This window comes from Urocitellus parryii, unplaced genomic scaffold (assembly GCF_045843805.1).
Source record: "Urocitellus parryii isolate mUroPar1 unplaced genomic scaffold, mUroPar1.hap1 Scaffold_49, whole genome shotgun sequence".
NCBI classification, from domain to species: domain Eukaryota; kingdom Metazoa; phylum Chordata; class Mammalia; order Rodentia; family Sciuridae; genus Urocitellus; species Urocitellus parryii.
Genome location: NW_027554054.1, coordinates 2,180,341 through 2,203,838, shown reverse-complemented (window position 1 = coordinate 2,203,838; position 23,498 = coordinate 2,180,341). Strand labels below are relative to the sequence as shown.

The window sequence follows — 23,498 nt, the reverse complement described above, 5'->3', positions numbered from 1 at the left end:
TTCCAACCTCTACTGACTGCTCTACACTGAAGTCCATATTGGTACCTCATTCCTGCATTTACCCTCTCTTCTTTTTCAGTCTCTTACCTGCTGCCTATAAAAGCCAACTTTAAGCTTCATTATCAACCTACTTCCTGCCCACAGCTCCTGACCTGATTGCAGAGGGTGAAATCTACACATGAAAGCCACCAGGGCATAGTGCCACTAACACAGGTCTCCTAAGTGCTCTCTGTCATCTGTCTTTCCCCTTGCTGTCCCACTTCCACATGTCTCCCACTTGCTTCCCTAAAGAACAAAATTGATATCGCCCTCTGCCTAAAATTTCCTGCGGATTTTTAGTTTTCTGCAGGATCGAATCGAAACTCCTCAGCATAACATCCAAAGCCCTCCACAGGCTGTAGCTACTTTCATTGTTATTGCTCCCCTCACCCCAGCATCACCCCTCTGTCAATTCACTTTTCAGGCTCATCTAGCCATTCAATTGTCAGACCTCAGTCCCTTTGTGCTTGCTATTTCCTCTGGCTAGATTGCTCCTCTCCTTACTTTTTCCCTGGGAAAATGTCTACTACTCAAGACTCAATTGAACTGCCATCTCCTTGGTAAGACCCTTGCCACCTCCTCCAGGCTCAATTATATGCACTGTCCTCTGGACACCTCAATCACAACTCTAAATTCATTACTTGTGTTATTGTGTTTGAATTCACAGTTCACACATTGTCTTCTCACACTGGAAGCTGTTCTTGGCCAGAGGTAGTGTCTGGTCTTAATTGAGATACCCAGAGCCCAGCACAGTGAGGGGCACATTGTAGAAACTCAATAAATACCATCAAATGAATATTCAGATTTTAAGAACTATGCCTCAAGGAATATTGTTGTAGGTCAAGTCACTTTATCACTGTAATAGGAAGCTTTATAAAAGTGCATGAAGTAAACCCCTTTATAAATCAGAGAGCCATTTTGCGAACAAAAGAACTACTCTGTAATATAAAATAATCAATTCCAATTTCTCTGTAACAGTATTTTCACATCTATGATTATCCTAATATGGAAGCATGCTTATTATTTTTCTAAGAGTGTCTGCAATCTCCAGTATCTTTCTAACTCAGGAAGTTTCTTGTTTCTTTTGAGTACTTCAGAGTTTGTTGTATTCCAAGTTGTGATAGGATAGGGTTTCTTAGAAAAAGACAAAAGAATGGTGTGCGGGTTGTGAATTCATGATTATATAATTTTTTAAAATTTAAAATACCTTATAAGGCTTAATTTTTAATATATGCAATAAATTTTATAGGTCTATGAAGAGAGAAACATAACAATTAAAAAATTGTTACTTAAAATATGAATATGATATTTTCACATCCAATTTCACTTGAGCCACCTAGCAAGCTTAAGATTTTTATTTGAGATTAAAAAAATAGTCATTTGTCTAGTTTTGCCCTCTGGGACTATGCAGTGTACAAACTGTACCATCATTTTTTTTTCTTTTTTTTTTTAAGAGAGAAGGGAGAGAAAGAATTTTTTAATATTTATTTTTCAGTTTTTGGTGGACACAACCTCTTTATTTTATTTTTTTGTGGTGCTGAGGATTGAACCCAGTGCCCTGCTCATGCATGGCAAGCGTGTTACCGCTTGAGCCACATCCCCAGCCCTGTACCACCATTCTTGATGGCCTTGATGCAAGGGGTCTATACTTTAATATAGACAGTTCTCTCCTAGCACTCAACTGGGCCTCTCCTATACCAGTAATTGAACTGAGCCTTGCTTTAAACCAGTTAAATAGACTCTGTGGGTGGACACACATATCAGCTTTTCCAAATCTATGGGTCATTTTCTGTGGGCATAATGATTGTAGGAACATGATGCTCCTCAGTTAGCAGAACACACAGACCATATGCTTCCTACACTATATGGCCAGTCCCTGAAACAAAGACTCATCTTATGTCCTGCACCATTATTTAATGCGCTGGATTTTTTCCTGTTGCTAAAAAGAATTGTTTATAGCCATTTTATCCTTGAACCTAATTATGTTTAACATAGAAACACAAAGTATTTTTGACATTTCTGTTGTTGTTGTTGTTGTTGTTTTTGAGTACCAGGAATTGAACTCGGGGGCACTCAGCCATTAGGCCACATCCCTAGTCCTATTTTATATTTTATTAGAGACAGTGTCTCACTGAGTTGCTTATCACCTCTCTTTTGCTAAGGCTGGCTTTGAACTCACAATCCTCCTGCCTCAGCCTCCCCAACCACTGGGATTACAGTATTTGTGAAGTTTTAATATGGCATTTTTCAGGAATGCAAGTATCCAATAAGTAGAAGACTACTCTTTTTTAAAATTCAGAATTATACAATGAGTTCTTCAAAGTAGGTCTTTTCCATTTTAGAAATGTGTGTGTATCACTTGAAGCAATGCTACTTAAGTCACCCTCATAACACACCTGCATTAATCTGTATTTGTAGCTGTTAAATTCATAGGAGATACTATGCATAGGTGCAAGCATATATCTACTGTATGCTACTTCTATATCTAATGTAATTGCATCTAAGCACTTAAATATTGAAATACATAAAATTTTATAAGTGTTTTCTTTTAATTATCCTTGTATTTTAGTTAGAGAATTGTATTAATTTTTTAAAATGTATTTATGTAGGTTAACTATGAAATATATCTAAAGAAAATAAAGAAAGCCGTACAAAATATTTTTTCTTAATGAACTTCGGTCATCCAGTGATCTATTTTTCCATCACAATTTCTTCATTCATTGGTTCCTATGCTTAACCTCATCATCACCAATAACTATAGCTCCTCTATAATCTCAGTTTCAGGCATACTCTTCTCTGCTCATGTCTCTCTATACTGACAGTTCACTGCTCTGAGTTTTCCTTTGCATCAGCAATTCATTAAGACTTCCAACACATTGACTTTTCCCCTTCCTCACTATGTCTGGCTCCCCTGTATTCTTCATCATCCCTCTTCTTCTAAGCACCACCCCAATGTCCTCCTGTCTCCTAGGCTTGTTCTCAGCCTAGTGCTTGGTATTAGCTGTTCCCCCCTGCCAGAAATACTCTGACCTCATACTCAATGGCTCACTTCTGCTCATTCCTATTTCAGCTTAAAGATTACCTATTCAAAAAAATGCTCTCTCCTGACCCCTTCTAACATAGCCATTCAGTCTATCTGGGATGACCCTAACACTCTTCATTTTAATTCCATGTAAAGTATTTAGTACCAATAAGATTTTTTTCTTTGCTGATTTATGCTCCAATCATTTCAGTATAAGCTCTATAAAAGCAGAGGCCTTGTCTGCCTTGTTCATTGAGAAACTGTACCTGACACCAGACTGGTTACACAATGGCTATCTGAAAAGGTAGAATGGAAATGTTATATGTATAAACAATGGAGTTTTATTCAACCTTTATGAATGAAATTGTGTCATTTGCAGAAAAATGGATGGAACTTGAAAACATTATGTTAAGTGACACAAGCCAAACTCAGAAAGCAAATGTTCCTGTGTTTTCTATCATATGTGGAAAGAGGAAAAGAAAATGAGGGGATCTCATGAAAATAGAAGAATTGAGGGAGATCAGTATAGGAGCATACTAGAGGGAAAGGAGGAAGGAGAATGATATTGACTGAAATATATTGAGAAATACTGGGGAATTATATTGGCCAAATTATGTTATTATGTTGTCTGCATGTATGAGTATATAACATTGAATCTCACCATTATGTGTAATTCTAGAGCACCAATAAAAATATGGAACAAAAGGGTAGTGAGGCTGGAGTTGTAGCTTAATTGTAGGCAAGCACTCTAGGCTTGCCTAGCATGTGTGAGGCACTGGGTTTGATTCTCAGCACCACATATAAATAAATAACAATAAAGACCCATCAACTCATCTCTCTCTCTCTCTCTCTCTCTCTCTCTCTCTCTCTCTCTCTCCTCTCTCTCTCTCATCTATATAGACAGACAGACAGAGAGAGAGAGATAAAAGGGTTGGTGTGGCTGGGGTTGTAGCTTAGTGATGGAGCACTCACTTAGCATGTGTAATACACTGTTTAGTTCTCAGCATCACATATAAACAAATAAATAAAATAAAGGCCCATCAAAAACTAAAAAAAGTATTTAAAAAAAAAGGGCTAGCAGGGTGTCATTCATTGGTGGATACTTGCCCAGCATATGAAAGACCTTGGGTTCAATTCCCAGTACTGAAAAAACAAAGAAAAAAATAAAACAATAATCACAACAACACAAAGCTGGATACCAAATTAAATATGCAACATTAGTTCATTTTCTCATTTTTGTTTATATGAATATATATCCCATTAAAAATCTAAAGAATATTTTTTATTGTTGCTGATCTATGGCTTCTGATTCTTCCATGATGAATATGTATTATCTATGTATTGAAAAAGCCATAAAATCATTATTTTAAAAACAAATGCTGAATATTATTTATCTTGGAATAAAACCATGTAGTCACTTTCTAAAATTTTCATTATTCCCAAATAGATTTTATATGATATTTGGGATCTTAACGGAGTTATAAAATTAACCAACTTTTCAAAGCATTTGCAGATTCATGCACACGGACAAATCTGTCACATTTTTTTGGTCTTTATTCCAACCCCCACTTATCACTTCAGGCCAATTTGTATCATTTCCCTGGCCTTCTCAACATTTGTGACATTTTCAATTCCATCTGCAGATTTAATTTATGTGCTGTGTATTCACATTTCCAAAGCACTAATAACTGGAGATATAAACTGGATGTAGTGCTCCCTGCTGCTCCACCTTGATACCTCCCACAACTGGACAGCTCCTTCTGCTTTACATAGTTTTCAAGCCAGGCTGATTGAAACTGATTTTGCAAGTAAAATTCACTCAGACATTGCATCAAATGATTTATGAAATCCATGCAGCCGTGTGGTGTCCCATTAATCACAGACACTACAATAATTTATTTGTGTGCAGCAGTCCTTATAAATCAAATAAAATGAATTCCACAAGCACATATTCAGCTTTTGCAATAAGGTACATGGTATTATTCAGGGCACCATCCACATAATGCAATGTTAGCAGACTTGCAGATTCCTGAGCTTGGTCAAGCAACTAAAAATATGCTTTCATTTACTAATGCATGCCAAAGCTAAAGGGATTACTGCCTGTTCATACACTGAGTGAGTGAATTTCTTTAGGGGTCAGGTCTCAAATTTTTTAATGAAAACTGATGTAAATAAACAGAACAAATGAGGTACAAAAATAAGATCAGTATGAAGATTTTGTTAACAAACAGTCCAGAATTATACCTTCAAATATTGAGCACTTGAATGCCTTCACCATTTGGAGAGCTTCTTTCCATCATATTATAAAACAATTTTGTAAATTCTCATTTGAGACTGATCCACGTTTCACACAAAGAAAGCTTGTCTTCCTACATGGCAAGTCCACTTCATTTGTGAATATGTTTCATGTCTTAAAAACAGTTCAAAATTATTGCAGTCTGTGCCAATGTAAATCATATGTGTGTGAACATTTTTTCCAGAATTTTATTTATATATGATATTTTTTGTATAGTGATAGGATATAAAGTTAAGTATAAATATAAATAAAATGAGATTCTACCATGATTATTATCATATCATTCCTTTTTAAAAAAATCAACAATGCATCATGAATATCTTTACAGATACAATAAAAATTTGTGGTATCTGAGCTGGGAGTCAGGGCACACACCTATAATCCCAGTGGCTCAGGAGGCTGAAGAAGGAGGATCCTGAGTCCAAAGCCAGCCTCAGTAAAGGTGAGGCATGAAGCAACTCAGTGAGATTCTGTATCTAATTAAAATACAAACAACAAACAAAAAATAGGGCTAAGGATGTGGCTCAGTGGTCAAGTGCCCCTGAGTTCAATCTCCAGAACCATCCGCCCCACAAAATTATGATATCTGGATCAGGAATACATCCTGCTAAAACTTCATATATGTTGCCAAACTTCTTTCCAGAAAAAAAGGAACTGTGTTGTAGTACTATCAATAATTCATGAAAGTCCTTGTTGCCTCCAGCCTTGCCAGTCCTGGATATTGCCAGTCATTAAGGTTTTTGTGAATCTAATAGATGAAAATTGTTTTCTCACTATAATTTGCATGTCTTTGACTATATTTGCTTAAACTATTTTTGTATGTTTATTTGTCATTTTTATTTCTTATTTGGGGAATTAATTGATTTTGTATATTTCCATGAGGGACAATATTCATCAATTTTTTTGATTGAAGGAACTATTTTTATACTAAGCTAATGGTGTTTTAAAATCAAAACCAGGCTAGGAATCTAACAAGTCTAATTTTCTAGTATATTTATAATTGGATCAAAGGGCAGTACCAAAAATATTTTGGGGAAATGACAATATTCTTAGGAAATGGGTATATATATATTGTCTCAAGGTAACAGCATTATTACTTTGAAAAACAACACTATCTATAATTTTCTATTTGTTTAAATAAAACATTATAATTCTTTATGTTTGATGGAAAGCTTGTGCTCTGAAATCAGATACCCTATCTCCAAATCCTGACTCTCCGATTGATAACCTATAACCTGATCTAAGACAAGTTGCTTAACTGATTTGTGCCTAGTTTTCCTCATCTATAAAACCAAGATAATGGTCCCTGTTATGTAGAATTGTTTGGGGATTAAACAAGAGAATGTACATAAAGTCTGGGAACAATATACATAATCAACAAATAATAGTTACCATTAATTTCATTAACTGTAATAATATCTGGATTCATGGCCTGCTGAAACCTAAACCACCAATTTTATTTTTACACACACACACACACACACACACACACACACACACACATATATATATATATATATATATATATATATATATATATAGTAGATGGACACAATACCTTTACTTATTTATCTTTTTTTCATATAATGCTGACAATCGAACTCAAAGCCTCATGCATGCTAGGTGAGTGATCTACCACTGAGCCACAACCCTAGCCCCAAGTTTTACTTCCTGAAAGCATTTTTAATGTGTGTTTCACTGCATCATTGGCAAATAAACTGCTCTGATGATATGCTTAGAGTCTCAAACTTTATTTTAGTAACTAAAAAAAAATAAAGCTTAGAATGAGAAACAAGGAACTCTCCCTTTAATCCTTTGATGGCTTCAGAATGTAACAATGTCAGAATAAAGATGTAAAATCTTCACACAGATCTGGACACTGACATGTACAGTTTCTGCCTCATCTAAGCAGGATTTAGCCTAGTAGTAAGATCAGGATGAGCTGGATGTTGGGGAGTTAAGAAAGACCTGTAAGCCCAGTTAGCCAGTAAGACTTGGGCGTACTCCTAGTTCTAAACAGGTAAATGGCCACCACCCTGATCAGCAACTAGGGACGCGGAAACACAGTGAAACCTAGCAGAGACATTTTGATGTGGAATATGATAAGCATTCCAGACTCCACGACCAACAAGCTGCTCCTGGATGGAAAGCAACATAGTGTCAACATGAAGTCACCAGAACCTTGACCTGATCTTGACTCAGGCACATTGCCTATGGCCCTTTGGAATAATTAAATCATTTCTCTGAGCCAGTTTCTCTTCTGTAAAAAAATATGTCTCATCATAACTTATGATGAGATTACTCTGAGGATTAAAAGAGATATCAAAAACATTTAACATATACTCAGGCTCATGTGTTCAATTAATGATTTCTAGAAAGCAGAGGAGACACTATGTTTAAGAACTAAACTGCATGGGTGCTGATCAAGCATTACAGATGGCTGACCAAAGAGGACAATTAAAAGTGACCCCCCACCCCCCAATGAACAGGAAAGTTGGACCAACCAATAAGAAGAGATGCAGCCCTGAACACCCTATTGGTACATATTGCTTCTTAAAGAAGAGAAAGGAGTTTCTCATATTGAATAAAGATCCCAGAGTTGGGAGTTTGGAGCAAATATTCAATAGAGCTCCATCTAGCAAGCCACATACACTCTGAAATCAGACAGAGGGAAAGAACTCAAAACTGCCTGGCACTGGTGTAGCCTTCTGGCCCTGGGTGCTCCTAGGCTAGCCGCGGTGGCCACTGTGCTGGCGGGCGCTCTGAACGCGGCGATTCTCCCATTTCTCTGGGTGCGCCCGGAACCAAGGCAAGCAGAGAAGCAGCGCCGAGCAGTAGCGCGTCAGGCTGCTGGAGGAAGAGGAGAAGGAGGGAAAAGATGAGGAGGAGGCGTGCAAGGGAGGAAGGGCCTGGCCGCCCAGGTGGGAGGAGGAGGAGGAGGGGGAGGGGGCCAGCCAGGCCAAGAGGGGTGGGGGGGCAGTCAATTAGGGGAGCGCTGCTGGGGGGGCGAGGTCTGGGGGATGAGGTAGGATGGGGGATAGGGCAGCCGGAGCAGCTGAGGCTCCAGCCATAAACAAGCACCTGGAGGAGCCCTGCAGGAGTGAGGTGAGCTGAGCGCACAGAGTAGACCCGTGGACCTTCTGCAGCGCCACAGAGCCCACTCCGCGGCTCAGGAGGCGGGACAGGCTCCGAGGCTGCGCCGCCGCTGCTGGCGGGCCAACTAGGAAGAGAAGACCGAGGAGGCGCCGCCAGCCCCGCCTGGAGCTCAGCGCGGCCACCGCAGCCGCCAGAAGTTTGGGTTGAACCAGAGCTGCCGGGAGGACACTTCCCCCCCCATAAGATAAGAGAGAAATTTCAAGAAAGGCAGATGAGGCCAGGAGTGGTGGCTAATGCCTGTGATCCCAGTGACTCTGAAGGCTGATTTAGGAGGATCACAAGTTCAAAGCCAGCCTCAGAAATTAAGTGAGGCCCTACACATCTTAGTAAGACCCTTTCTCAAAATGAAAACAAAACAAAAAGGAGGCTGGGGATGTGGTTCCGTGGTTAAGCACCCCTGGGTTCAATCCCCAGTACCAAAAAAAAAAAAATGCAGATTATAACATCTAAAGAAACAGTACATAAATGAGGAAAGAAAAGGGTCCGGAAGAGATTATTAGAGACCTTCTTCAGAGGATTTTCTTGGGTTGGTAAAAGCCAGATTGTAGAAGATCAGGGGGGTGAATGAGAAAGTAAATGAAGTGGAAACATCTAGGCTGGGAAAGGAAGGAGCAAGACAGAGGAGGCATGTGGGTAGATAAAAGGGTCTAAGAGACTTTGGGAGCTTTAGATAAGAAAGAATTGAACATTTTTCTTATATTGAGGAGAATAGTCTAACTAGACATCCCTGTCTAGTTATATACTAGACTATTCAACCTCCCAGTTGAAGACATATGAGATATGATTGAAATCCTTGAAGAATCCCTGGGAAGTCAACTAGGCTGGGAACAGTGGGATCACATGAAGAAAGATGAATCAACTTGGGAAAGAAACTGGGCATTAGATAAAGTGGAAACATTAAGGGAAGAGGTAAAGGTACTTTATTTGTGATTGAGCTTTCTCTGACTTTGAAATTTGAGGCAGACTCATTGGGCAGACTACCTGTGAAAGCTGAAAGTTTGTAATCCTTGCTGAGTTGAATAGAGGAGGGACTCCCCAAAAATCCCTGTTGTCTGTGGCACACAACTCTCAGGTACTGAGCTTATATTTGGTTTAAGGGCACTAAATTCTATCAATATTGTTTAATTCAAGTATTTTTTAACTGTGGGAGAATAATTCAACTTAAACATTTAAGACATCTGTTGCTTAAATACCTGTTGGAATGAAATGTGACCATTTCCCAAGATTGTTAATATTCTTATTTGTTACACAGCCCTCTATGTTAATATTAATTGCAAAATACTTTGTTTTCATATGTATGTTTTCTCAGCTTTTAATAATATACGTTTATCCTTTAAAATTAAAATTAATTCAACTTATTTGATTCAATTCATAATAGCTGATTGGTGTTGAGGTGCTGAGTGTAAGGCCAGGAGGTTTATGATTTAAAAAATGATCATACATTTAGAAAATTTGAAACTGATTTTGTTTTCATTAGGACCAAATGAAATTGCTGATAGCTCATCATTTTTCCCCTCCAAAAATGTTAACTTCACATAGTTTAACCTAGAATATGTGTTATCTTTATTAGGAAATAAATACCTAATATTTTCCAAGTAAAAAATAACTATCCATCAGTTTAGAGAAGTTAATACACAAAATTCTAGTAAGGCATAGAATTATATACTAAGAAAGACATTTGGCATTATTTAGGCATTTACTTGTAAATCCGTTTGAAGGAATTTCTTAAAGGTATTTATTGTGATATTTTATATGCCATTTTCAATTTTCTGCTGAAAATTTCACCAAAATTATTTTTTATCTAAGATGAAGATCAAATGGAAAAATAGTCCTGTCCAGTATTAGGAGAAGGACTTTACAGTTGTGGCCTCATTCCTGGAAAATCTCTTATGTTTGCAACTATGGAACTATTGATGTTCATTTTAGTTCAGCATATGCCACATCTGAGTACCAAGATGTCAGACTCTCCAAGTCACATAGCCACTAAAACCCGGCTGTCAGAAGAAAGTGCTCCTCTGGTGTCAGCCACAGTCACTATTCCCTCTGATTTACAGTCCCTTTGTTCACCTGCTGGTACAGTATTGATCAGTATTTCAAAATGCATTATAAGCAGTAATGAAAGTGATCTTGCCTTGAATTTTAAACACTTATAATTTATTTTTCTCTTAAATCTCAAGTGTGAAATGAGAGGTCAGTCTTTTAAAAAGATTTATGTACTTTTAAGATCCTATAAAGATTAAAGATTCAAAAAATGAAAGACCTAAGCTGACTTTTCAGATATGTTTCAAACAAGACAGAACTGCAGACTGGGAAGATAGTAAGGTAGAATTACAAAGCTCATTATTTTCTAATCTGGTTTACATTCATGAGCAACATTGAAAAGCTAAAGAATTTCAGAGGAGAGTGATAGCCATCTCTAAGGAGTATCTAAAGAAATCATGACTAGTAAATATAATAGATATTGAAAAACTGTTGTATGGAAGCAAACTTTCCTTGTTTTGCTGGAAAGTAAAAATAATTATTAGTAAACATACTGGTAAATTTCAGTATAACCAAGGGACAATTTTTTGATTCTTACAGTTACCCTACATGTGTAAAAAGAATGACTTTCTCTCCTTGGAGTTTTGTAGGAAGCTACCTATAAGAATAGTGAAGGGATTCTTTTGTTAAGTGTGTGGTTGATTTTTTTTTTAGTTGTAGTTGGACACAATATCTTTATTTTATTTATTTTTATGTGGCGCTGAGGGTGAAACCCAGCACCTCGAACATGCTCAACCACTGAACCACAACCCCAGGCCCCCCCACCCCCACCACCATGGTTGAATTTTTATCCACAAATTCTGGGATTCTATAATTTCTTCTTTGCTTACCTCAGTAGTCTTCTCATTTTCCTGGCTTGATTAGGCTGCCTTTAGTACACTGAAGTTTAATTATATATTTTAGAATTACTAATAAGATTCACCAGGTAACTTAGATGCTTCTCAATGTATATGGTAGTTTTCTCTTTCTGTTTTTCTATCTTCTTTTTCATTTTAATTATGAAGGGCATGGACTACTAAATAGGTGAAATATTAGCAGTAACAAAATGGCTGGGTTGGAAAAAGAAAATATCAGTTCTCTCTTCTCTAAAATAAATGGCAATTTCTTATGTTCTTTTTCAAACATTGAATTATAGTAAAAGTAATGTAGCAAATTTTATATAAAAACAAAGAAAATAAATAATATGAAACCATAGTCAGCCAGGCATGGTGGCATGCACTCTAGTCCCAGCTATTCCAAAGGCTGAGGCAGAAGGATCACTTTAGCCTAGGAATGTGGGGCCAGCCAGAGAAACAAAGTGAGACCCTGTCTAAAGGAAGAGGGGAAAAAAAGACAAACATAATTAATTGTAAAAAAAATAAGGAATGGAAACTTCTACAGTGGCATTGAGTAGTTATGAGGTAATCTGATTTGTTTTTATTTTAGGATGTATGACAATCCTGCCTACAATTCTGTTCTTAATTGCAAGAATATTAAAAGACACAGCAATAAAGTCTGCAGACAATCAGGTTCCTCTACCAGTCAGTGCAGCTCTTCAAGGGATTAAAAGTATCGTGACGCTTTCAATGGCCAAAACTGACAGCTCTAATTCATAGCACTCTTGCATGTATCCTGGAATATTCACGACCAGGTAACCTGTCAGAGTTTTTTAAAACCTTTGATCTGTTCAGATATCTATCTGTTCCCTAATTAATTAATTATTTAAGTATTCTAATCAGAAAATTGCTGTATAACATTGAATTAACTCAGAGACGTGCATTAGTCACATTTTTTGGATTTGAAGTTTCAATAACTCTGTCTGAATCATTGACTTTATATATCTTTGTCTTAGAACTTTCATATATACTGGAAAGTTTAAAAAAAAGATATGATATATACCCAGAATTGACATGTGTTAGTATAATTGATATAAAATTGGAAAGAAGTTCAAGTATCTGTCACTATTGCAGTGTACCCTAAATGGAACCATAAACTTGGTATTGATATATTTTATTCCAGAAATTTCCCTATTATAAATTATATTTTCTATGTTAATATGTATCAATTATTCTAACAAATATACTTAGTTTATATATATGTATATATTCATTATATAGAAAGTAAGATAAGTAACCATGAATGATATATATTTTTGTACTATTTAATTTACATAAGTAATGTTATAATATCCCATTCTACTTTTTTTCCCTCTGTAATTAATTTTTGGTTCTATTAATGTAGATAAATAAAACCTTCATTCATTCTTAACTCCTATGTAGCTTTACATCACATTTATTTGTTCAATTATTCATTCCTGTCAATGGATATTTTTGCTGTTTTTAGTTTCTCCCAAATAAAAACGTTGCTTTAGCAAACATGGATTGATTTTGCATGTGTGCTGTGAGAAATTTTCTAGGGTATATATCTATAAGTGGAATTGATGGCATATATTAACTTCCATTTTATCAGACATCGCCAAATTGTTCTCCAAAGTAGCCAAGTGAATTATCACTCACATCAGCAGCATAAGATGATCTTTGTTTCCCCATATCCTGACCAATACTTGGTATTATTTGGTTTCCAAATTTTGTTATATGATGGCTAATATGTCCTATCATGTTGCTTTAATTGTTACTTCTCATTTTCCTAATGAATATAAGTATTTTTCATGTTTGTGTTTCATTTGGAGGGAAATCCTTAGTCATGTTTTTGTCCATTTTCTTCTGTGTTTGGCTTTTTCTCTCAAGTTTTTTCTTTTTTGGCTATAAAGAAAATGTAGAAGAACTAAAAAAAAGAATAATAAGGAAAGATTTGTCCTGTTGCCTAATACAAAAATTCCACATAATTTAAAAATGTTTAGTAGCCCAGGAATCAGTGGATGGGACAGTAGAACAGAAGAGATTTCTATAGAAGACACATGTATTTTAAGCAAATAAACAATAAATATCATTTATTTATGATTCTTCAAATGGGTGTACCAATTAACTGCTTGAGAAATAAATTCTCATTATCCCTTCATCTTATATCATGATTTAAAATAAACATGAGATAAATTTAAATGGTAATATAAAATGTTTAAAATAAGAAAACAAAGAAAATACAGATGAGCTTTTTTTGGCAGAATGGCAAAAGACTAACTATAAGTCAGTGAGAGATACTGCAGAGGAAATATACATATACATAGACTGATATATTGGCCTATGTAGACATCAAAGCATCTTACATTGAAAAGTATCTGAAAAACTAATAATAATATCTATGCCACTGTTTATTCTATTAACAAATAAAGAGGTCTTATAAGAGAATTAATAACCAATAGAAGAAAGAACAAAGGAAAGAAGGCACATTAGGTAAAAGTGGTGGTGCACGCCTGTAATCCCAATGACTAGAGAGGCTAACACAGGATTGCCAGTTTGAGACCAGCTTCAGTGACTTAGTGAGGCCCCGAACAGCTTAGTGAGACCCTGTCTCAGATTTTAAAATAAAAAGGACTGGGGATGTGGCTCAGTGATAAAGTAGGTTAAATTCCCGATACCAATTAAAAAAAGTAAAAAGAAAGAAAATGCATACTTGGGGCTATATGTTGCTCAGTGGTAGAACAATTGATTAGCATGCATGAGGCACTAAATTTAATCCATAGTACCACACACAGAGAATGCATACTCTTTGGCCTTGTTAATTAAAAAATTAAATTCAAAATTATTTATCATCAATACATTTATTTTACAATAATAAAATGTGTTATAAATATATTTGTCAGTGGGAAAAATTATTCATGATGATATATTAGTTTGAATTATATGTCCATTTTATCTGTTATATATCATATTTTTAAGAAAACATATATATAATTAACTTAGACCAGAAGAAATTAAGTCAAAACCTAGAAATTAAACCTAAACTGTCACTGGATGGTAGAATTACAAGTTTTATTTTCTTATTTTCTTTTCCATATGCTTTTTATATTTTGAATAATGTACAGATATTTAGAATGTGATTTTTTTAAAAAAAAATCATGTATAAGGGAAAAACTTTAGTTATATTAATGTAACTGAAATTATTTTAGCTTTATAAAGTGTTAATATTTTGCATCTTAACATAGATTTTAACAAACTTAAAAAGATTAAATGCCTCATATATGAATGTATGTGCAGATTGATAGATAAATAGAAATATCAGGAAGAAGAAATGCTTAAGAATTTGTTATAAGTAGTTTAGTTTTAATTTTGTTGAGCATATCTAGAATATATATATATACACAAACACACACACACACACATATATATATATATATATATATATATATATATATATATATATAATGTAGTTGGACACAATACCCTTATTTTATTTTATTTTTAAGTGGTGCTGAGGATCAAATCCAGTGCCTCGCATGTGCTAGACACTCTATCACTAAGCCCCAGCCCTAGCCCTACAATATCTTTATTTTTTATTTTATTTTTTCTATGTTGTGCTGAAGATTGAACCCAGTGCCTCACACATGTGAGGCAGGCACTCTACCACTGAGCTGCAGCACGAACCCTAAATTGTCAATTAAAAAAAATTTTTTTTAGTTGTAGAGGGATACAATGCCTTTATTTATTTATTTTTTTAAGTTTAATTTTATACGGTGCTGAGGGTCAAACCCAGTGCCTCACATGTGCTAGGCAAATACTGTACCACTGAACCACAACCCCAGACCTAAATTGTCAACATTAACAGAAAGTGTTTGCTATTTTATCAAGCTGGTTCATTATATGAAGTGAATTTGAAGGTCTGATAATACAATTAACTTGCCTAAGATATTCTGTCCAGAGCTGAACTCACAGGAGGTATACTTATGAATGAAGGATCAAAGCCATGGGAATATTGATATAGTATAAGGCTAGCAATTCCCTTAATCCTTTTTTTAAAGATAGAGAGAGAAAGGAGAGAGAGACAGAGAGAGAGAGAGAGAGAGAGAGAGAGAGAGAGAGAGAGAGAATTTTTTAATATTTATATTTTGTTTTCGGCAGACACAGCACCTTGGTTTTATGTGGTGCTGAGGATGGAACCCGGGCCGTAAGCATGCCAGGCGAGTGCGCTACAGTTTGAGCCATATCCCCAGCCCCCTTATTTCTTGCTTAAGAAAAAAATATATAATGAAGAATTTCCATTTGGAAACGCTACTTCTTTACTCTAAGAGCTGAGATATTTTATTTTGAAATATGTGTATGCGTATTTATGTGGACATACATACACATGTACATAAATCCCATCAAGAATGCTGCAAAACTTTTTTTTCACTTTTAATCCTTTGATTTTTGAAATAAATTTCAAACTGAATTTTTTTTTAGAGAGAGAGAGAGAGAGAGAATTTTAATATATATTTTTTAAATTTTAGGTGGACCCAACATCTTTGTTTGTATGTGGTGCTGAGGATCGAACCCGGGCTGCACACATGCCAGGCGAGTGTGCTACTGCTTGGGCCACATCCCCAGCCAGTCAAACTTAATTTCAAGTGTAGAAAACACCAATATACCCTCCTCCTAGATTCACCAGTTAACATTTTGCCTCAAGGATTTATTATTATCCACATAACCCTTATACCTTTATTTTTTTAAAAAAAATTTAGTTATACACTGATACAATATCTTTATTTTGTTTATTTATTTTTATGCAGTGCTAAGGATAAAACTCAGTGACTTATATGTGGGAGGCCAGTATTCTGCCACTAAGCAACAACCTCAGCTTCTGTACCTTTATTATTAATTTTGCTGAACCATTTGAAAATATGTTGAAGTCATCATGACTCTTTAAATACTTCACAGATTTCCTAAGAACAAGAACATTCCTTACATGATAATAGAAGAATTATAAAATTTAGGCAATTTAACATTGATAAAATGCTGTTATTATTCATATGCATATTTTAAATGTCCTAATCATGACTTTTATAAAACTTTTTCTTTTCCTTAGTTGTCATATTTCTTTAGTTTTCTTTAATCTGGGATAGTTCCTCAGGCTTAATCTTTTGTGACATTAATGTTTTTTTGTTTGTTTGTTTTTAAGTTGTAGTTGGACACAATACCTTCGTTTTTTATTTATTTATCCACTTGTTTTTTATGTAGTGCTGAGGATCCATGTGGTAGGCGAGCACTCTACTGCTGAGCCACAATCCCAGCCCCATGACATTAATATTTTTGAAGAGTGCAGGCCATCTACTTTTGTAGAATGTTTCAGAATTTTGAGTTATCTATTTTTTTCTTTACTTTTATGCATTTTTGGAAAAATACTATATAAATATTGTTATGTCTTCTCAGAGCATTATATAAGAAAGCATATAATGTTGCTTTGTCTCATTATTGGGAATCTTAACTTTAATGACTTCGTTAAGATCGTGTATCTGCCTTGTTTCTCCACTATACAGTTGTCATTTCTCCCTTTTACAACTAACAAGGAATCAATGGGGAGATATTTTGAAACTACCTTAATTGTTTGCTGTCTATATAACTTGCACACAGTGGTTTTAGTATCCATTTTGCCTGAATTATTTATAATTACATGTTTCAAAATGGTAACATTTTAATTTATTTTCTTGATAAACTTTGATTAATGTTAGGAGCAGGAGAGAGTTGTTGAAGATTAAATTTCCAAAAGTTTTGGAAATGGCACTTTTTTTCCATTTTTCATTTTCAGAAGATTCTGTGTCCACACCTGATGAAGTTAGCATGCTGACAGCAATTGCACTCTTCCTGTGGTCTGCTGTAGTGAAATAATAGGAGTTCAGTCATTACAGAATGGCTGCATGAACACATTTAAAAATGCATTAAATTCATGTGACCCATGGGTAAGTTACACCTAAGCAAACATTCCACTTTATCAGGAGAATATCTGGTTGATTCACTAAAATGTGTTATATATAAGGAAAACCTAAATATTTACAGTAAGAGTTTTAAATGGAAAAACTAGAAAATATCACTGGGTTTAACTATAAAAGAAACACATTTGTATGTTTACTTAAATATGCAGAAATTCTCTAATATCTTTGATTAGTTCTCGGCCATATTAGGAGAGATTTTCAGGGTTTCCAATATTTATTTAAATGATACTCACTACATTAATGGATAAATTTATTATTACATGTTTTAATAAGCCTATTCAAAACTTGTTTTTTTTAGAAAACATGTTTTATTATTTTACAGTGGTGAAGTCTTAAGTTATGATTATCAAATCTTCTGTGTATCAGGAAAAATAAAACAACTTAGGAACATTCCTGGCTCCCTAGCTCCCTGAATCAGGGTCTTCAGAGTTGTGACTCAGGAATCTGTATTTTTAAAATGCTCCCCAGGTATTTCTGATGTCAGTGAAGTTTGGCAATTTGTATTCTACAAATTGCTGAAACAATTTTATTCCACTATTTTCCCCCAATACTTACAACTTTTCTTCATTTCCTTCTTCCTTTTTTAAAAAATAATTATTCATATGAAGTTTTTTCTAATCTAAAAGCCAATGAGACTTTATTTTCTATGGCTACAAAACTTAAATTGGTATAAAGAATTATTTTGAGAGATTCCGATTTTTTGAGAGGTTTATTCAGTTAGCTTATTGAAAGAAAGTTCCATTACTCTCTTTCATTTCTCTTATATGGAAAATAACATTTATATTTTCATTGTGCTGTATTACATACATATTAAGATGTAATGTGATTGTAGAGCAGATAAGAACTATCATGTGTTAATTGATTGAATGATCTCCTTACATAGGTTCAAGCCAAATGTTACCAGCTTCTCCTCTCAGTCTTCCAGCATTCCAACCATGCCCTTTCAACTCCCTACATCCATTCATTAGCCCCCATAGTGGTTGAAAAGCTAAAAGCTGTTGAAAGAAACAGACCAGCCAGTAACAATGAACTTTTGGATGTTCAAGAGGGAATTAAAGTTCTTGAAACATTGGTTGCTCTTGGTGAAAAACAGAACAGTAAGTATTTTTAATAAAAAGCCATTACTCCAAAATGAAGATCTGTATTAGACATAAATCTTATTTGATATTGGACATAGGCATTTTCAACAGTAAGTTTACTAAGGAGCAATTACTGTCTGAAAGCATAATATATTTGCTTATGTTAGTAACATAATGCATTGAATTGATTATTATTATTTTTTTTTATTGGTCATTCATAACATTACATAGTTCTTAATACATCATATAACACGGTTGATTCACGTGGATTATGAACTCCCGCTTTTACCCCGTATACAAATTGCTGTATCACATCAGTTTCCCTTCCATTGATTGACATATTGCCTTTCTAGTGTCTGATGTATTCTGCTGTCTGTCCTATTCTCTACTATCCCCCCTCTGAATTGATTATTTTTATGAGCAGAAATTCTAAATGAATTACTGATGACATTTCAACATACTGAGTTTTAAATTTTCTGGGAATATATCCTTTAAGACTGAGGAAAAATACATATGTCCATTAGATTTTTAAAAAATTTTTTTAGATGTAGTTGGACACAATATCTTTATTTTATTTGTTTATTTTTATGTGGTGCTGAGGATCGAACCTAGTGCTTCGTACTTGCTAGGCAAGCGCTCTACCAGTTTCAGTTGAGTTGACTCAACTGAAAATTATTTTAACTATTAAAGGCAGTAAGATCAGTGCTGGGATTACACAATGAATTAGATTTAGAACTCATCTTTATGAAGTTCACAGTAGTAAAATAAAAATACACATAAAATTATATTGATTTTTCTAACATGCCATACTGTCAGTGATAAATTTTCTACCAAAATAACCTATATATTAATTTATTACTAATTTCAACTAAATTTATCAATTTCTCTAAAACAGTTGTCTCTAACTTTCTCAATGTTGACACTCCTTCCATGCATATATTAGTAATTGCCTCTTTTTCTTTCTCCCCATAATCTGTGAATCATTAATCATCAGATCAAATGAATTTGTCTTTTACATTCATCTGTTCATTTTTCTCTTCTGCTATCATAGTTCTAGACTATAGATTTTTAGAAGGGAGTTATTGCAATGGACTTCCTTTCTTTTCATTTTTTCTTTCTTCTCCTTTTCTTTCCCTCTTTTCCTCTGTTCAGGGCTTTGTGGACCTTGTACATGCTAAAGCTTATGCTTTTTCACTGAGTATCAACTCCAGTCCTGCAATAGATTTTCAAAAACCTCTACTACCTTTCCAGTTTCCTGTGAAAAATTTTTAAGAGAAAGAGTATTTGCAAATGAGATAATTAAGAAAAAGTTGAGGGCTGGGGTTGCGGCTCAGTGATAGAGCACTTGCCTAGTGCATGTGAGGCTTCAATTCTCAGCACCACATAAAAATAAATAAATACATAAATAAAGATATTGTGTCCATCTACAACCAAAAATTTTTTAAAAAGCAATTGAGTGATAGTGTTGAATGACAGGATAAAAGGTTATAACTCCCTTGACAAGGATGGAAGAGACATTGGGCCAGACAGTAGGCATTAGATTAAGACATTGCCGCTTTCTTCTATGACATCTAACCATTATTTTTTCAGAAAAATAGAAGGGACTTTGGAAGAGTAGAAGTGTGCTTTGCAGGTAGGGGGACACATTGGGGAGGAAGGAGGCAAGGGGAAGGGGAAGAACTGGGGAATGTAGTTAACCAAATTATTCTAGGGACATTTATGAATATATCACAGTGCGTTCCAATTTATATGTAACTATAATGCATCAAGTGAAAAATAAGACCATAGAAGGAAGACCAATAGAAAAGAGGAAGGGAACCAGAGAGAAAGCAAACGAAAGGGAAGAGGTAAGGAGTATTAGGATTGAAATGGAGAAAACTATGTTACTTCTTTTATGAATATGTCAGAATGAACTCTCCTTTTATGTATAACTATAATGCACTGAAAAACAAACTTTAAAAAATCAAGGATAAAACAAATTCAAGAATTGAAAATTCATGCAGTGGCTCCGGAGGCTGAGACAGGAGAATTGCAAATTCAAAGAAGCCTCAGCAACTTAGTGAGACTATGCTTCAAAATAAAAAATATAAAAAGGGCTGGGGATATGCTCAGTGGTTAAGTGCCCTTGGGTTCAATCTGTAGTACCAAAAGAAAGGAAAAAGAAAATTTACCCTTTTGGAATCATATCACTCAATATAAAGGTAAGTCTAAAAATGTTGCTGTCAAATTAATATATTTATTCATTTATTTGATGGTACCCTCCTAATGAATGTTCTATTCATTAATAAGATTCATTTGCCTGTGTGTGTGTGTGTGTGTGTGTGTGTGTATGTATTTGTGTGGTACTGACATTGAACAGGGCCTTAAGCACACTAGACAAGCATTCTACCACTGAGCTACACCTGCACTGTGTTTAGCCTTAGATTCTAATTTTTTAAAAAGCCAGCTACTTATTCTACCTTTTAAAAGCCTTGGTATAATAAAAAACATTTGTAATCTGAATAAAGCTGTCCAAGGCTATAAAATGACTTCACATATTATAAAATTCCTCTATTTAAAGTGTACAATTCAGTTGTTTTATTATAATCACAGGATAGTACAACTCTCACTATAGTCAATTTTGAACATTTTAATTACTCCCAAAAGAAACTCCATATTTTTTACCTGTCATCTCACAATTTTCCATTTCCCATCAGCCTTAGGCAACTGCTAATCTACTTTCTGTCTCTATAAATTTTCTACAGTGGTATTTCATATAAATGAAATCATATAATATGTGGTCTTTTGTGACTGTTTTTTTATCTGTGCAAAATATTTCAAGGCTCATCCATGTTGTAGTGTGAATCAGTAATCCATTCCTTTTTATGGCTGAATAATATTCCATTGTATATATGCCACATTTTATCATCAACTGATATATTTTATGAGTTGAAGGACATTTGGTTACTTTCACTTTTTGCCTGTTATGAATATGATGTTCTGAATAATTATGTACCAGTTATTGTGTGTGTGTGTGTATGTGTGTGTATATATATTTGTATACTTATATATACATATTTTTTTTGTTGTTTTGGGTACTGGAGATTGAATCCAGTGGTGCTTAACTACTTAGCCATATCCCCAGCCTTTTATATGTTTTATTTTGAAGCAGCATCTCACTAAGTCCTCAGGGCCTCACTAAATTGCTGAGGTTGGTCTTGAAATTTCTATCCTCCTGCCTCAGCCTCCTGAGTCACTAGGATTACAGGTGCACACCACCATGCCCAGCTGGATACATGTTTTAATCTTTTGAGTATATCCCTAGGAGTGGAAGTGCTGACTCAAATAGTAACTTTATATTTAACTTTTTAAGGCACTGCAAGACTGTCTTCTAGTCTCATTTTTTTGCACACATGCATGTATACACATATCTCCTTTTCAGTCATCTATTTATATATTTATTTCTGCCTTGGCTATTTTTTGCTGTTCTTGGTATCTCTCAAACTTTTTCCATCATTACCCTTTTCAGGGTAGACTGCATCATATCTTAGTAATGTCTCTCTTCCCCTCCTCCCTGCCTCTCTCCTTTTCTTTCTCTCTCTCTCTGTTAGTACATCTTTATTCTTTCTCTAAATATTTTTAAGCCATTGATAACTTAAATTCTAATTATCTACAATCAACTATCAAAGGAAATTCTTTTTGATGCTTTGTATTTATTAATATTTCCCCAGCCCATGAGATTTTTACAACCCCAAAAATCATATCTATTTAGATTATAAACATCCAGTTTCATATAGCTAAAAGAAGAAGCAGCATTATAGCCAGTGAATTCTGAAGCATGATCTAAGTAGTTTAAATAGCATAAGCAATAAAGTATCTTCTGTTTGCTTTCCAAGTTCTCATTAATCAATATTATAAGTTTGGCTTCTCAATTTATCTAGAGAAAAATAAGCTCTGAAGTCAGGTGTTCCTGTTCTGAATAGATTCTACTAGTCACAGGGATAAAATACAGGACCACATCTACAAAATGAGTGGAAAATTTACTAGGTATTTTTTTTTAGAGAGAGAGAGAGAGAGAGAGAGAGAGAGAGAGAGAGAGAGAGAATTTTTAATATTTATTTTTTAGTTCTCGGCGGACACAACATCTTTGTTGGTATGTGGTGCTGAGGATCGAACCCGGGCCGCACGTATGCCAGGTGAGCGCGCTACCGCTTGAGCCACATCCCCAGCCCCATAGGTATTTTTTCTTTGATCTTTTATGTATCTAAAAAGTACATCTGTCTTCATAGTTATCTGCTTATTTTTATCAAGAGTGAATCTTTGAATAATCCTTTAATATTGGCAAATAATAATAATATTAAGTTTGATAAATAGTCTTTACATGTGTGTAAAATTTTTGTTTCAGTATGACAGCATAAAACATCAAATATTTCATGCAGGCACAGAAATTATAAAGTATTCCAGATCATGGGGCTTGGGATGTGACTTAGTGGTAGAGAGCTTTCCTAGCACATGTGAGGCACTGGGTTTGATCCTCAGCCACATAAAATAAATAAATAAATGAAGTTGCAAAAGAAATATTGCAGATCATTAACTATCAATAAAAGCTGCCATTTCTTGGCTGGGGCTATTGCTCAGTGGTAGAGCACTTGCCTAGCAAGCATGAGGCCCTGAGTTCAATCCTAAGCACTACATAAAAATAAATAAGATAAAAGCTTCCATTTCTGTTGAATGCCAGACTTGTGTTAGACACTTTATATTCATTATGTCTTCCGTTCAAACAATACTGAATGATGGATATAATTAGCCAATTTCCAAAACATTTAATTTATGAAATAACTATTTAATTATATGCATTACTATTCCTCACATTTGGGGGGGGTGGGTATCAGGGATTGAAGTCAGGGATGTTTAACCACTGAACCGCACCCCCACCTCTTTAAATAATTATTTTAATTTTTTTTTTTATTTTGAGACAGTGTGTCACTAAATTTCTGAGGCTGACCTTGAACTTGCAGTCCTCCTGCCTCAGCCTCCAGAGTCAGT

At 34.8% G+C, this 23,498-nt stretch overlaps 1 non-coding gene across 1 annotated transcript; it reads left to right on the top strand.

Moving 5' to 3' along the window:
• Nucleotides 1-19,935: 19,935 nt before the first annotated feature.
• LOC144252673 (U6atac minor spliceosomal RNA) lies at nucleotides 19,936-20,060 on the top strand. The gene has a single exon (XR_013343037.1). It is a non-coding gene; the product is annotated as a U6atac minor spliceosomal RNA (small nuclear RNA).
• Nucleotides 20,061-23,498: the final 3,438 nt, after the last annotated feature.